Source organism: Chiloscyllium punctatum, chromosome 21 (assembly GCF_047496795.1).
Source record: "Chiloscyllium punctatum isolate Juve2018m chromosome 21, sChiPun1.3, whole genome shotgun sequence".
Taxonomy (NCBI): Eukaryota; Metazoa; Chordata; class Chondrichthyes; order Orectolobiformes; family Hemiscylliidae; genus Chiloscyllium; species Chiloscyllium punctatum.
Window position 1 is genome coordinate 45017436 of NC_092759.1, and position 13521 is coordinate 45030956.

Sequence of the window (13521 nt, forward strand, 5' to 3'; positions counted from 1 at the left end):
CAGGTCTGGCACCATCTGCAAGGAGAGAAAAGAGCTGACGTTTCCAGTCTAACTGATTAAAGATAAAGATAAAAACAAAGGGGGAGTATTATAGAGCTATTTATACCACGCTGAGAGAAGGTGAGTCAAGGCTCCAGATGCAAAGGTGATAATGACAGTGCATGCAGAGATTAAAGGGAGATTAAGAGGCGTGAATGACCCAGGCTGAAGCCAGCGCTATGTGACAAAATATGTGAGGGATGGGTGAAGCAGAGACAAAATCGAACACAGGGGAGAAGGGTAGCAAAGCGGGAAGAGGAGAGGAAAAAGGTATTGAGAGATTGGGGAGCGAGAGAAAGAGAGACAGTCAAGAAATAAGAGGTACAGAACAGTGTAAAAAAAACACAACTAAAAAAGTTAAATAAAATAATTGAAATAAAATTACCTGAAGTTGTTTGAATTCAACAACTTCAGACAATTTTACTTCTTTTTTTTAAATTTATCTTTTTTATCATTTCACCTGCACTACCATAGAGCCATTAGATATGGACAGCACTGAAAACACAGTCTTCGGTCGCACTCGTCCATTCCGAACAGATATCCTCAACTGATCCAGCCGCGATTGCATGCACTTGACCCATTTCTCTCTAACCCCTTCCTATTCAAGTACACGCCCAGATTCCTTAACAGTATTGGAATTATACCATCCATCACCAGCTCGTCTGGTAACTTATTCCAGAAACGCACCACCCTCTGCGTGCAGCCGTTGCCCCTCACTGCCTTTCGAATTCTCACCCTCCCACACCAGATTTATACCCTCTAGTTCTGAACTGCCCCACCTGAGCGAAATGAACTTGTCTATTTACCCGATTCATTCCCCTCATGATTGAAATACCTCCGTAAGATCAGCTCCTAGCCTCTGACGCGCCAGGCGAAATAGTGAGCGAGTGTTCAGCCAGTAAACGTTTGCACCTTTTCCATTTTCAAATGTAGGATGATGTAGCATGCTGTCTGAAGCAATCATTTTAGCAGCTGACCTGTCACTGAGAAACTCTGCAGGAAGGCCTGACAACTTGCTAAATATGCTGTCAAACGAAGATTTCATAAGCAACATGAGTCATTGAGCAAAACGTGCAATTGACTTCTGAGCTGTTGCTGACACCAAAGCAACTGCGTCTTTCGGGAGCAGAAAGAACCCCACTGATAGATTACAATTCAAATGCATTTGGCATAAGGTTCGTAGCAGTTAATCAGCAGCACGTAACCCTGACTGCAAAGGTCTGTGAGTATCCAGAAGAACAGTGAGCGATCGTTGAAGGTACGGTTCTCCAGACGAAATTTGTCAACGTGAGAAGCTGCAGCTGAGCTGGTGGCGTTGCGATTGAAATTGCATGCGTCCGGACTTTGTGCTTAATTTTAGATATCAGAGCAAATGGTCACACTCGAGTATGCGCGTTCGGAAAAGTAAATGTTTTTTTTTTGTTGAAAAGCTTTGCAACGAAAGGAAACACTTCAGACTATCGTGCGATCGATGAGAAGCAGAAAATGCAGAGCAGCCGTGGTTGTGAGCACCGGCAATATAGGCATTTGCTTTCGCGGGGCCGCCCGCGTTGGTCGGTTAGTTCAGCTGGTTAGAGCGTGGTGCTAATAACGCCAAGGTCGTGGGTCCGATCCCCACACTGACCACATACAGCGCTTGTGTGGTTGCTGTGTTTCCAAACAACGTGCTCCACAAAGCCGGAAGCGCCATCTGCGCAATCAAACATTTGACAGGGTTAGACGCACGACTTGATCGCCGTACCCGTGATGACTGCAGCAAAACAACCAGTCTCAGTTGTTTTCACCAACAAATGCAAAACATGAAATATGTGCAGTATTAGGCAGACCTGGCACCGTCTCGGAGGAGAACCAGAGTTCACGCTTCAATTCAATCAAAGATTCGTTCGTGTTATTTTCCTGGATCTCTGTTAATACTCGTCACACGACTTCCAGAGGCACTTCGTTCGCTTGCTCACCTCTCATGCATCGACACTGGAGTTATCATATCACCAGCAATATCATAGAGCCATTAATAAAAGCAAATTACTGCGGATGCTGGAATCTGAAACCAAAAGAGAAAATGCTGGAAAATCTCAGCAGGTCTGGCACCATCTGCAAGGAGAGAAAAGAGCTGACGTTTCCAGTCTAACTGATTAAAGATAAAGATAAAAACAAAGGGGGAGTATTATGGAGCTATTTATACCACGCTGAGAGAAGGTGAGTCAAGGCTCCAGATGCAAAGGTGATAATGACAGTGCATGCAGAGATTAAAGGGAGATTAAGAGGCGTGAATGACCCAGGCTGAAGCCAGCGCTATGTGACAAAATATGTGAGGGATGGGTGAAGCAGAGACAAAATCGAACACAGGGGAGAAGGGTAGCAAATCGGGAAGAGGAGAGGAAAAAGGTATTGAGAGATTGGGGAGCGAGAGAAAGAGAGACAGTCAAGAAATAAGAGGTACAGAACAGTGTAAAAAAAACACAACTAAAAAAGTTAAATAAAATAATTGAAATAAAATTACCTGAAGTTGTTTGAATTCAACAACTTCAGACAATTTTACTTCTTTTTTTTAAATTTATCTTTTTTATCATTTCACCTGCACTACCATAGAGCCATTAGATATGGACAGCACTGAAAACACAGTCTTCGGTCGCACTCGTCCATTCCGAATAGATATCCTCAACTGATCCAGCCGCGATTGCATGCACTTGACCCATTTCTCTCTAACCCTTTCCTATTCAAGTACACGCCCAGATTCCTTAACAGTATTGGAATTATACCATCCATCACCAGCTCGTCTGGTAACTTATTCCAGAAACGCACCACCCTCTGCGTGCAGCCGTTGCCCCTCACTGCCTTTCGAATTCTCACCCTCACACACCAGATTTATACCCTCTAGTTCTGAACTGCCCCACCTGAGCGAAAGGAACTTGTCTATTTACCCGATTCATTCCCCTCATGATTGAAAAACCTCCGTAAGATCAGCTCCCAGCCTCTGACGCGCCAGGCGAAATAGTGAGCGAGTGTTCTGCCTGTAAACGTTTGCACCTTTTCCATTTTCAAATGTAGGATGATGTAGCATGCTGTCTGAAGCAATCATTTTAGCAGCTGACCTGTCGCTGACAAACTCTGCAGGAAGGCCTGACAACTTGCTAAATATGCTGCCAAACGAAGATTTCATAAGCAACATGAGTCATTGAGCAAAACGTGAAATTGACTTCTGAGCTGTTGCTGACACCAAAGCAACTGCGTCGTTCGGGAGCAGAAAGAACCCCACTGATAGATTACAATTCAAATGCATTTGGCATAAGGTTCGTAGCAGTTAATCAGCAGCACGTAACCCTGACTCCTAAGGTCTGTGAGTATCCAGAAGAACAGTGAGCGATCGTTGAAGGTACGGTTCTCTAGACGAAATTTGTCAACGTGAGAAGCTGCAGCTGAGCTGGTGGCGTTGCGATTGAAATTGCATGCGTCCGGACTTTGTGCTTAATTTTAGATATCAGAGCAAATGGTCACACTCGAGTATGCGCGTTCGGAAAAGTAAATGTTTTTTTTGTTGAAAAGCTTTGCAACGAAAGGAAATACTTCAGACTATCGTGCGATCGATGAGAAGCAGAAAATGCAGAGCAGCCGTGGTTGTGAGCACCGGCAATATAGGCATTTGCTTTCGCGGGGCCGCCCGCGTTGGTCGGTTAGCTCAGCTGGTTAGAGCGTGGTGCTAATAACGCCAAGGTCGTGGGTCCGATCCCCACACTGACCCCATGCAGCGCTTGCGTGGTTGCTGTGTTTCCAAACAACGTGCTCCACAAAGCCGGAAGCGCCATCTGCGCAATCAAACATTTGACAGGGTTAGACGCACGACTTGATCGCTGTACCCGTGATGACTGCAGCAAAACAACCAGTCTCAGTTGTTTTCACCAACAAATGCAAAACATGAAATATGTGCAGTATTAGGCAGACCTGGCACCGTCTCGGAGGAGAACCAGAGTTCACGCTTCAATTCAATCAAAGATTCGTTCGTGTTATTTTCCTGGATCTCTGTTAATACTTGTCACACGACTTCCAGAGGCAATTCGTTCGCTTGCTCACCTCTCATGCATCGACACTGGAGTTATCATATCACCAGCAATATCATAGAGCCATTAATAAAAGCAAATTACTGCGGATGCTGGAATCTGAAACCAAAAGAGAAAATGCTGGAAAATCTCAGCAGGTCTGGCACCATCTGCAAGGAGAGAAAAGAGCTGACGTTTCCAGTCTAACTGATTAAAGATAAAGATAAAAACAAAGGGGGAGTATTATAGAGCTATTTATACCACGCTGAGAGAAGGTGAGTCAAGGCTCCAGATGCAAAGGTGATAATGACAGTGCATGCAGAGATTAAAGGGAGATTAAGAGGCGTGAATGACCCAGGCTGAAGCCAGCGCTATGTGACAAAATATGTGAGGGATGGGTGAAGCAGAGACAAAATCGAACACAGGGGAGAAGGGTAGCAAAGCGGGAAGAGGAGAGGAAAAAGGTATTGAGAGATTGGGGAGCGAGAGAAAGAGAGACAGTCAAGAAATAAGAGGTACAGAACAGTGTAAAAAAAACACAACTAAAAAAGTTAAATAAAATAATTGAAATAAAATTACCTGAAGTTGTTTGAATTCAACAACTTCAGACAATTTTACTTGTTTTTTTAAAATTTATCTTTTTTATCATTTCACCTGCACTACCATAGAGCCATTAGATATGGACAGCACTGAAAACACAGTCTTCGGTCGCACTCGTCCATTCCGAACAGATATCCTCAACTGATCCAGCCGCGATTGCATGCACTTGACCCATTTCTCTCTAACCCTTTCCTATTCAAGTACACGCCCAGATTCCTTAACAGTATTGGAATTATACCATCCATCACCAGCTCGTCTGGTAACTTATTCCAGAAACGCACCACCCTCTGCGTGCAGCCGTTGCCCCTCACTGCCTTTCGAATTCTCACCCTCCCACACCAGATTTATACCCTCTAGTTCTGAACTGCCCCACCTGAGCGAAATGAACTTGTCTATTTACCCGATTCATTCCCCTCATGATTGAAATACCTCCGTAAGATCAGCTCCTAGCCTCTGACGCGCCAGGCGAAATAGTGAGCGAGTGTTCAGCCAGTAAACGTTTGCACCTTTTCCATTTTCAAATGTAGGATGATGTAGCATGCTGTCTGAAGCAATCATTTTAGCAGCTGACCTGTCACTGAGAAACTCTGCAGGAAGGCCTGACAACTTGCTAAATATGCTGTCAAACGAAGATTTCATAAGCAACATGAGTCATTGAGCAAAACGTGCAATTGACTTCTGAGCTGTTGCTGACACCAAAGCAACTGCGTCTTTCGGGAGCAGAAAGAACCCCACTGATAGATTACAATTCAAATGCATTTGGCATAAGGTTCGTAGCAGTTAATCAGCAGCACGTAACCCTGACTGCAAAGGTCTGTGAGTATCCAGAAGAACAGTGAGCGATCGTTGAAGGTACGGTTCTCCAGACGAAATTTGTCAACGTGAGAAGCTGCAGCTGAGCTGGTGGCGTTGCGATTGAAATTGCATGCGTCCGGACTTTGTGCTTAATTTTAGATATCAGAGCAAATGGTCACACTCGAGTATGCGCGTTCGGAAAAGTAAATGTTTTTTTTTTGTTGAAAAGCTTTGCAACGAAAGGAAACACTTCAGACTATCGTGCGATCGATGAGAAGCAGAAAATGCAGAGCAGCCGTGGTTGTGAGCACCGGCAATATAGGCATTTGCTTTCGCGGGGCCGCCCGCGTTGGTCGGTTAGTTCAGCTGGTTAGAGCGTGGTGCTAATAACGCCAAGGTCGTGGGTCCGATCCCCACACTGACCACATACAGCGCTTGTGTGGTTGCTGTGTTTCCAAACAACGTGCTCCACAAAGCCGGAAGCGCCATCTGCGCAATCAAACATTTGACAGGGTTAGACGCACGACTTGATCGCCGTACCCGTGATGACTGCAGCAAAACAACCAGTCTCAGTTGTTTTCACCAACAAATGCAAAACATGAAATATGTGCAGTATTAGGCAGACCTGGCACCGTCTCGGAGGAGAACCAGAGTTCACGCTTCAATTCAATCAAAGATTCGTTCGTGTTATTTTCCTGGATCTCTGTTAATACTCGTCACACGACTTCCAGAGGCACTTCGTTCGCTTGCTCACCTCTCATGCATCGACACTGGAGTTATCATATCACCAGCAATATCATAGAGCCATTAATAAAAGCAAATTACTGCGGATGCAGGAATCTGAAACCAAAAGAGAAAATGCTGGAAAATCTCAGCAGGTCTGGCACCATCTGCAAGGAGAGAAAAGAGCTGACGTTTCCAGTCTAACTGATTAAAGATAAAGATAAAAACAAAGGGGGAGTATTATGGAGCTATTTATACCACGCTGAGAGAAGGTGAGTCAAGGCTCCAGATGCAAAGGTGATAATGACAGTGCATGCAGAGATTAAAGGGAGATTAAGAGGCGTGAATGACCCAGGCTGAATCCAGCGCTATGTGACAAAATATGTGAGGGATGGGTGAAGCAGAGACAAAATCGAACACAGGGGAGAAGGGTAGCAAATCGGGAAGAGGAGAGGAAAAAGGTATTGAGAGATTGGGGAGCGAGAGAAAGAGAGACAGTCAAGAAATAAGAGGTACAGAACAGTGAAAAAAAAACACAACTAAAAAAGTTAAATAAAATAATTGAAATAAAATTACCTGAAGTTGTTTGAATTCAACAACTTCAGACAATTTTACTTGTTTTTTTAAAATTTATCTTTTTTATCATTTCACCTGCACTACCATAGAGCCATTAGATATGGACAGCACTGAAAACACAGTCTTCGGTCGCACTCGTCCATTCCGAACAGATATCCTCAACTGTTCCAGCCGCGATTGCATGCACTTGACCCATTTCTCTCTAACCCTTTCCTATTCAAGTACACGCCCAGATTCCTTAACAGTATTGGAATTATACCATCCATCACCAGCTCGTCTGGTAACTTATTCCAGAAACGCACCACCCTCTGCGTGCAGCCGTTGCCCCTCACTGCCTTTCGAATTCTCACCCTCACACACCAGATTTATACCCTCTAGTTCTGAACTGCCCCACCTGAGCGAAAGGAACTTGTCTATTTACCCGATTCATTCCCCTCATGATTGAAAAACCTCCGTAAGATCAGCTCCCAGCCTCTGACGCGCCAGGCGAAATAGTGAGCGAGTGTTCAGCCTGTAAACGTTTGCACCTTTTCCATTTTCAAATGTAGGATGATGTAGCATGCTGTCTGAAGCAATCATTTTAGCAGCTGACCTGTCGCTGACAAACTCTGCAGGAAGGCCTGACAACTTGCTAAATATGCTGCCAAACGAAGATTTCATAAGCAACATGAGTCATTGAGCAAAACGTGAAATTGACTTCTGAGCTGTTGCTGACACCAAAGCAACTGCGTCGTTCGGGAGCAGAAAGAACCCCACTGATAGATTACAATTCAAATGCATTTGGCATAAGGTTCGTAGCAGTTAATCAGCAGCACGTAACCCTGACTCCTAAGGTCTGTGAGTATCCAGAAGAACAGTGAGCGATCGTTGAAGGTACGGTTCTCTAGACGAAATTTGTCAACGTGAGAAGCTGCAGCTGAGCTGGTGGCGTTGCGATTGAAATTGCATGCGTCCGGACTTTGTGCTTAATTTTAGATATCAGAGCAAATGGTCACACTCGAGTATGCGCGTTCGGAAAAGTAAATGTTTTTTTTGTTGAAAAGCTTTGCAACGAAAGGAAATACTTCAGACTATCGTGCGATCGATGAGAAGCAGAAAATGCAGAGCAGCCGTGGTTGTGAGCACCGGCAATATAGGCATTTGCTTTCGCGGGGCCGCCCGCGTTGGTCGGTTAGCTCAGCTGGTTAGAGCGTGGTGCTAATAACGCCAAGGTCGTGGGTCCGATCCCCACACTGACCCCATGCAGCGCTTGCGTGGTTGCTGTGTTTCCAAACAACGTGCTCCACAAAGCCGGAAGCGCCATCTGCGCAATCAAACATTTGACAGGGTTAGACGCACGACTTGATCGCCGTACCCGTGATGACTGCAGCAAAACAACCAGTCTCAGTTGTTTTCACCAACAAATGCAAAACATGAAATATGTGCAGTATTAGGCAGACCTGGCACCGTCTCGGAGGAGAACCAGAGTTCACGCTTCAATTCAATCAAAGATTCGTTCGTGTTATTTTCCTGGATCTCAGTTAATACTTGTCACACGACTTCCAGAGGCAATTCGTTCGCTTGCTCACCTCTCATGCATCGACACTGGAGTTATCATATCACCAGCAATATCATAGAGCCATTAATAAAAGCAAATTACTGCGGATGCTGGAATCTGAAACCAAAAGAGAAAATGCTGGAAAATCTCAGCAGGTCTGGCACCATCTGCAAGGAGAGAAAAGAGCTGACGTTTCCAGTCTAACTGATTAAAGATAAAGATAAAAACAAAGGGGGAGTATTATAGAGCTATTTATACCACGCTGAGAGAAGGTGAGTCAAGGCTCCAGATGCAAAGGTGATAATGACAGTGCATGCAGAGATTAAAGGGAGATTAAGAGGCGTGAATGACCCAGGCTGAAGCCAGCGCTATGTGACAAAATATGTGAGGGATGGGTGAAGCAGAGACAAAATCGAACACAGGGGAGAAGGGTAGCAAAGCGGGAAGAGGAGAGGAAAAAGGTATTGAGAGATTGGGGAGCGAGAGAAAGAGAGACAGTCAAGAAATAAGAGGTACAGAACAGTGTAAAAAAAACACAACTAAAAAAGTTAAATAAAATAATTGAAATAAAATTACTTGAAGTTGTTTGAATTCAACAACTTCAGACAATTTTACTTCTTTTTTTTAAATTTATCTTTTTTATCATTTCACCTGCACTACCATAGAGCCATTAGATATGGACAGCACTGAAAACACAGTCTTCGGTCGCACTCGTCCATTCCGAACAGATATCCTCAACTGATCCAGCCGCGATTGCATGCACTTGACCCATTTCTCTCTAACCCTTTCCTATTCAAGTACACGCCCAGATTCCTTAACAGTATTGGAATTATACCATCCATCACCAGCTCGTCTGGTAACTTATTCCAGAAACGCACCACCCTCTGCGTGCAGCCGTTGCCCCTCACTGCCTTTCGAATTCTCACCCTCACACACCAGATTTATACCCTCTAGTTCTGAACTGCCCCACCTGAGCGAAAGGAACTTGTCTATTTACCCGATTCATTCCCCTCATGATTGAAAAACCTCCGTAAGATCAACTCCCAGCCTCTGACGCGCCAGGCGAAATCGTGAGCGAGTGTTCAGCCTGTAAACGTTTGCACCTTTTCCATTTTCAAATGTAGGATGATGTAGCATGCTGTCTGAAGCAATCATTTTAGCAGCTGACCTGTCGCTGACAAACTCTGCAGGAAGGCCTGACAACTTGCTAAATATGCTGCCAAACGAAGATTTCATAAGCAACATGAGTCATTGAGCAAAACGTGCAATTGACTTCTGAGCTGTTGCTGACACCAAAGCAACTGCGTCGTTCGGGAGCAGAAAGAACCCCACTGATAGATTACAATTCAAATGCATTTGGCATAAGGTTCGTAGCAGTTAATCAGCAGCACGTAACCCTGACTCCTAAGGTCTGTGAGTATCCAGAAGAACAGTGAGCGATCGTTGAAGGTACGGTTCTCTAGACGAAATTTGTCAACGTGAGAAGCTGCAGCTGAGCTGGTGGCGTTGCGATTGAAATTGCATGCGTCCGGACTTTGTGCTTAATTTTAGATATCAGAGCAAATGGTCACACTCGAGTATGCGCGTTCGGAAAAGTAAATGTTTTTTTTGTTGAAAAGCTTTGCAACGAAAGGAAATACTTCAGACTATCGTGCGATCGATGAGAAGCAGAAAATGCAGAGCAGCCGTGGTTGTGAGCACCGGCAATATAGGCATTTGCTTTCGCGGGGCCGCCCGCGTTGGTCGGTTAGCTCAGCTGGTTAGAGCGTGGTGCTAATAACGCCAAGGTCGTGGGTCCGATCCCCACACTGACCCCATGCAGCGCTTGCGTGGTTGCTGTGTTTCCAAACAACGTGCTCCACAAAGCCGGAAGCGCCATCTGCGCAATCAAACATTTGACAGGGTTAGACGCACGACTTGATCGCCGTACCCGTGATGACTGCAGCAAAACAACCAGTCTCAGTTGTTTTCACCAACAAATGCAAAACATGAAATATGTGCAGTATTAGGCAGACCTGGCACCGTCTCGGAGGAGAACCAGAGTTCACGCTTCAATTCAATCAAAGATTCGTTCGTGTTATTTTCCTGGATCTCAGTTAATACTTGTCACACGACTTCCAGAGGCAATTCGTTCGCTTGCTCACCTCTCATGCATCGACACTGGAGTTATCATATCACCAGCAATATCATAGAGCCATTAATAAAAGCAAATTACTGCGGATGCTGGAATCTGAAACCAAAAGAGAAAATGCTGGAAAATCTCAGCAGGTCTGGCACCATCTGCAAGGAGAGAAAAGAGCTGACGTTTCCAGTCTAACTGATTAAAGATAAAGATAAAAACAAAGGGGGAGTATTATAGAGCTATTTATACCACGCTGAGAGAAGGTGAGTCAAGGCTCCAGATGCAAAGGTGATAATGACAGTGCATGCAGAGATTAAAGGGAGATTAAGAGGCGTGAATGACCCAGGCTGAAGCCAGCGCTATGTGACAAAATATGTGAGGGATGGGTGAAGCAGAGACAAAATCGAACACAGGGGAGAAGGGTAGCAAAGCGGGAAGAGGAGAGGAAAAAGGTATTGAGAGATTGGGGAGCGAGAGAAAGAGAGACAGTCAAGAAATAAGAGGTACAGAACAGTGTAAAAAAAACACAACTAAAAAAGTTAAATAAAATAATTGAAATAAAATTACTTGAAGTTGTTTGAATTCAACAACTTCAGACAATTTTACTTCTTTTTTTTAAATTTATCTTTTTTATCATTTCACCTGCACTACCATAGAGCCATTAGATATGGACAGCACTGAAAACACAGTCTTCGGTCGCACTCGTCCATTCCGAACAGATATCCTCAACTGATCCAGCCGCGATTGCATGCACTTGACCCATTTCTCTCTAACCCTTTCCTATTCAAGTACACGCCCAGATTCCTTAACAGTATTGGAATTATACCATCCATCACCAGCTCGTCTGGTAACTTATTCCAGAAACGCACCACCCTCTGCGTGCAGCCGTTGCCCCTCACTGCCTTTCGAATTCTCACCCTCACACACCAGATTTATACCCTCTAGTTCTGAACTGCCCCACCTGAGCGAAAGGAACTTGTCTATTTACCCGATTCATTCCCCTCATGATTGAAAAACCTCCGTAAGATCAACTCCCAGCCTCTGACGCGCCAGGCGAAATCGTGAGCGAGTGTTCAGCCTGTAAACGTTTGCACCTTTTCCATTTTCAAATGTAGGATGATGTAGCATGCTGTCTGAAGCAATCATTTTAGCAGCTGACCTGTCGCTGACAAACTCTGCAGGAAGGCCTGACAACTTGCTAAATATGCTGCCAAACGAAGATTTCATAAGCAACATGAGTCATTGAGCAAAACGTGCAATTGACTTCTGAGCTGTTGCTGACACCAAAGCAACTGCGTCGTTCGGGAGCAGAAAGAACCCCACTGATAGATTACAATTCAAATGCATTTGGCATAAGGTTCGTAGCAGTTAATCAGCAGCACGTAACCCTGACTCCTAAGGTCTGTGAGTATCCAGAAGAACAGTGAGTGATCGTTGAAGGTACGGTTCTCCTGACGAAATTTGTCAACGTGAGAAGCTGCAGCTGAGCTGGTGGCGTTGCGATTGAAATTGCATGCGTCCGGACTTTGTGCTTAATTTTAGATATCAGAGCAAATGGTTAACTCGAGTATGCGCGTTCGGAAAAGTAAATGTTTTTTTTTGTTGAAAAGCTTTGCAACGAAAGGAAATACTTCAGACTATCGTGCGATCGATGAGAAGCAGAAAATGCAGAGCAGCCGTGGTTGTGAGCACCGGCAATATAGGCATTTGCTTTCGTGGTGCCGCCAGCGTTGGTCGGTTAGCTCAGTTGGTTAGAGCGTGGTGCTAATAACGCCAAGGTCGTGGGTCCGATCCCCACACTGACCACATTCAGCGTTTGTGTGTTTGCTGTGTTTCCAACCAACGTGCTCCACAAAGCCGGCGGCTCACATCTGCACAATGAAACATTTGACAGGGTTAGACGCACGACTTGATCGCCGTACCCGTGATGTCTGGTGGATGTTGTCTGCAGCAAATCAACCAGTCTCAGTTGTTTTCACCAACAAATGCAAAACATGAAATATGTGCAGTATTAGGAGGAGAACCGGAGTTCAGGCTTCAATTCAAATCAAAGATTCGTTCATGCTATTTTCCTGGATCTCTGTTAATACTCGTCACATGACTTCCAGAGGCAATTCGTTCGTTTGCTCACCTCTCATGCATCGACACTGGAGTTATCATGTCACCAGCAATATCATAGAGCCATTATTAAAAGCAAATTACTGCGGATGCTGGAATCTGAAACCAAAAGATAAAATGCTGGAAAATTTCATCAGGTCTGGCACCATCTGCAAGGAGAGAGACGAGCTGACGTTTCAAGTCTAACTGATTAAAGATAAAGATAATTACAAACGTGGAGTATTATGGAGCTATTTATAACACGCTGAGTCTGAGTTGGGAAGAAGAGGAAAAAGAACTATTTAAGAATTTAAAAGAGATCTGATCCATGCCCCTGGGTCAGCCTTACCTTCTCAAGATAAACCTTTCCATCTCTTTGCTACCATATATGAAAAGCGCGGCTTTGGGAGTATTAACCCAGAGGTGGGGAGTAATGAAACAGCCAGTAGCATATCTTTCAAAGCTATTGGATCCAGTATCCCAGGGCAGGCCTGAGTGTGTGCAGGCCGTGGCTGCCACTGCACTGTTGGTGGGGGAAAGCAGGAAGCTTACACTTGGGGGAGCCCTAATAGTAAGCACCCCACACCAAGTGAGAACGATCATAAACCAAAAAGCTGGGTGATGGTTGACAGATTCGCGGGTTCTGAAATATGAGGCAATATTAGTAGGAAAGGATGATCTAGTGTTGGTCACGCATAATTGTTTAAATCCAGCTGCCTTTCTTTGGAAAGGGGAAGGAGAATATCCTTAGAATCCAGGGCACGACTGCCTTGACATTATAGAATACCAAACTAAGGTCTTCATGGACCTGAGAAATGTTCCGCTTCATGCAGGAGCCTGACTGTTTATAGGCAGATCATCCCGGGTGACTGAAGAGAAAATACATAATGGGTATGTACTTGTAGACGGGATGGAAGGTGGTGTGGTAGAGGCAGGAAGGTTGCCAAATGGGTGGTCAGCTCAGACCTGCGAACTCTATGCATTGGAAAGTGTCCTTA

The 13521-nt window shown here is 44.8% G+C and overlaps 6 non-coding genes across 6 annotated transcripts; all 6 read left to right on the top strand.

The window, feature by feature from the left end:
* The first annotated feature begins 1591 nt into the window (after window positions 1-1591).
* On the top strand, window positions 1592-1665 carry trnai-aau (transfer RNA isoleucine (anticodon AAU)). The gene has a single exon. It is a non-coding gene; the product is annotated as a tRNA-Ile (tRNA).
* Window positions 1666-3704: 2039 nt separating this feature from the next.
* On the top strand, window positions 3705-3778 carry trnai-aau (transfer RNA isoleucine (anticodon AAU)). The gene has a single exon. It is a non-coding gene; the product is annotated as a tRNA-Ile (tRNA).
* A 2041-nt stretch (window positions 3779-5819) lies between these two features.
* trnai-aau (transfer RNA isoleucine (anticodon AAU)) lies at window positions 5820-5893 on the top strand. The gene has a single exon. It is a non-coding gene; the product is annotated as a tRNA-Ile (tRNA).
* Window positions 5894-7932: 2039 nt separating this feature from the next.
* trnai-aau (transfer RNA isoleucine (anticodon AAU)) lies at window positions 7933-8006 on the top strand. Its single transcript has one exon. It is a non-coding gene; the product is annotated as a tRNA-Ile (tRNA).
* A 2039-nt stretch (window positions 8007-10045) lies between these two features.
* Window positions 10046-10119, top strand: trnai-aau (transfer RNA isoleucine (anticodon AAU)). The gene has a single exon. It is a non-coding gene; the product is annotated as a tRNA-Ile (tRNA).
* Window positions 10120-12158: 2039 nt separating this feature from the next.
* trnai-aau (transfer RNA isoleucine (anticodon AAU)) lies at window positions 12159-12232 on the top strand. Its single transcript has one exon. It is a non-coding gene; the product is annotated as a tRNA-Ile (tRNA).
* Window positions 12233-13521: the final 1289 nt, after the last annotated feature.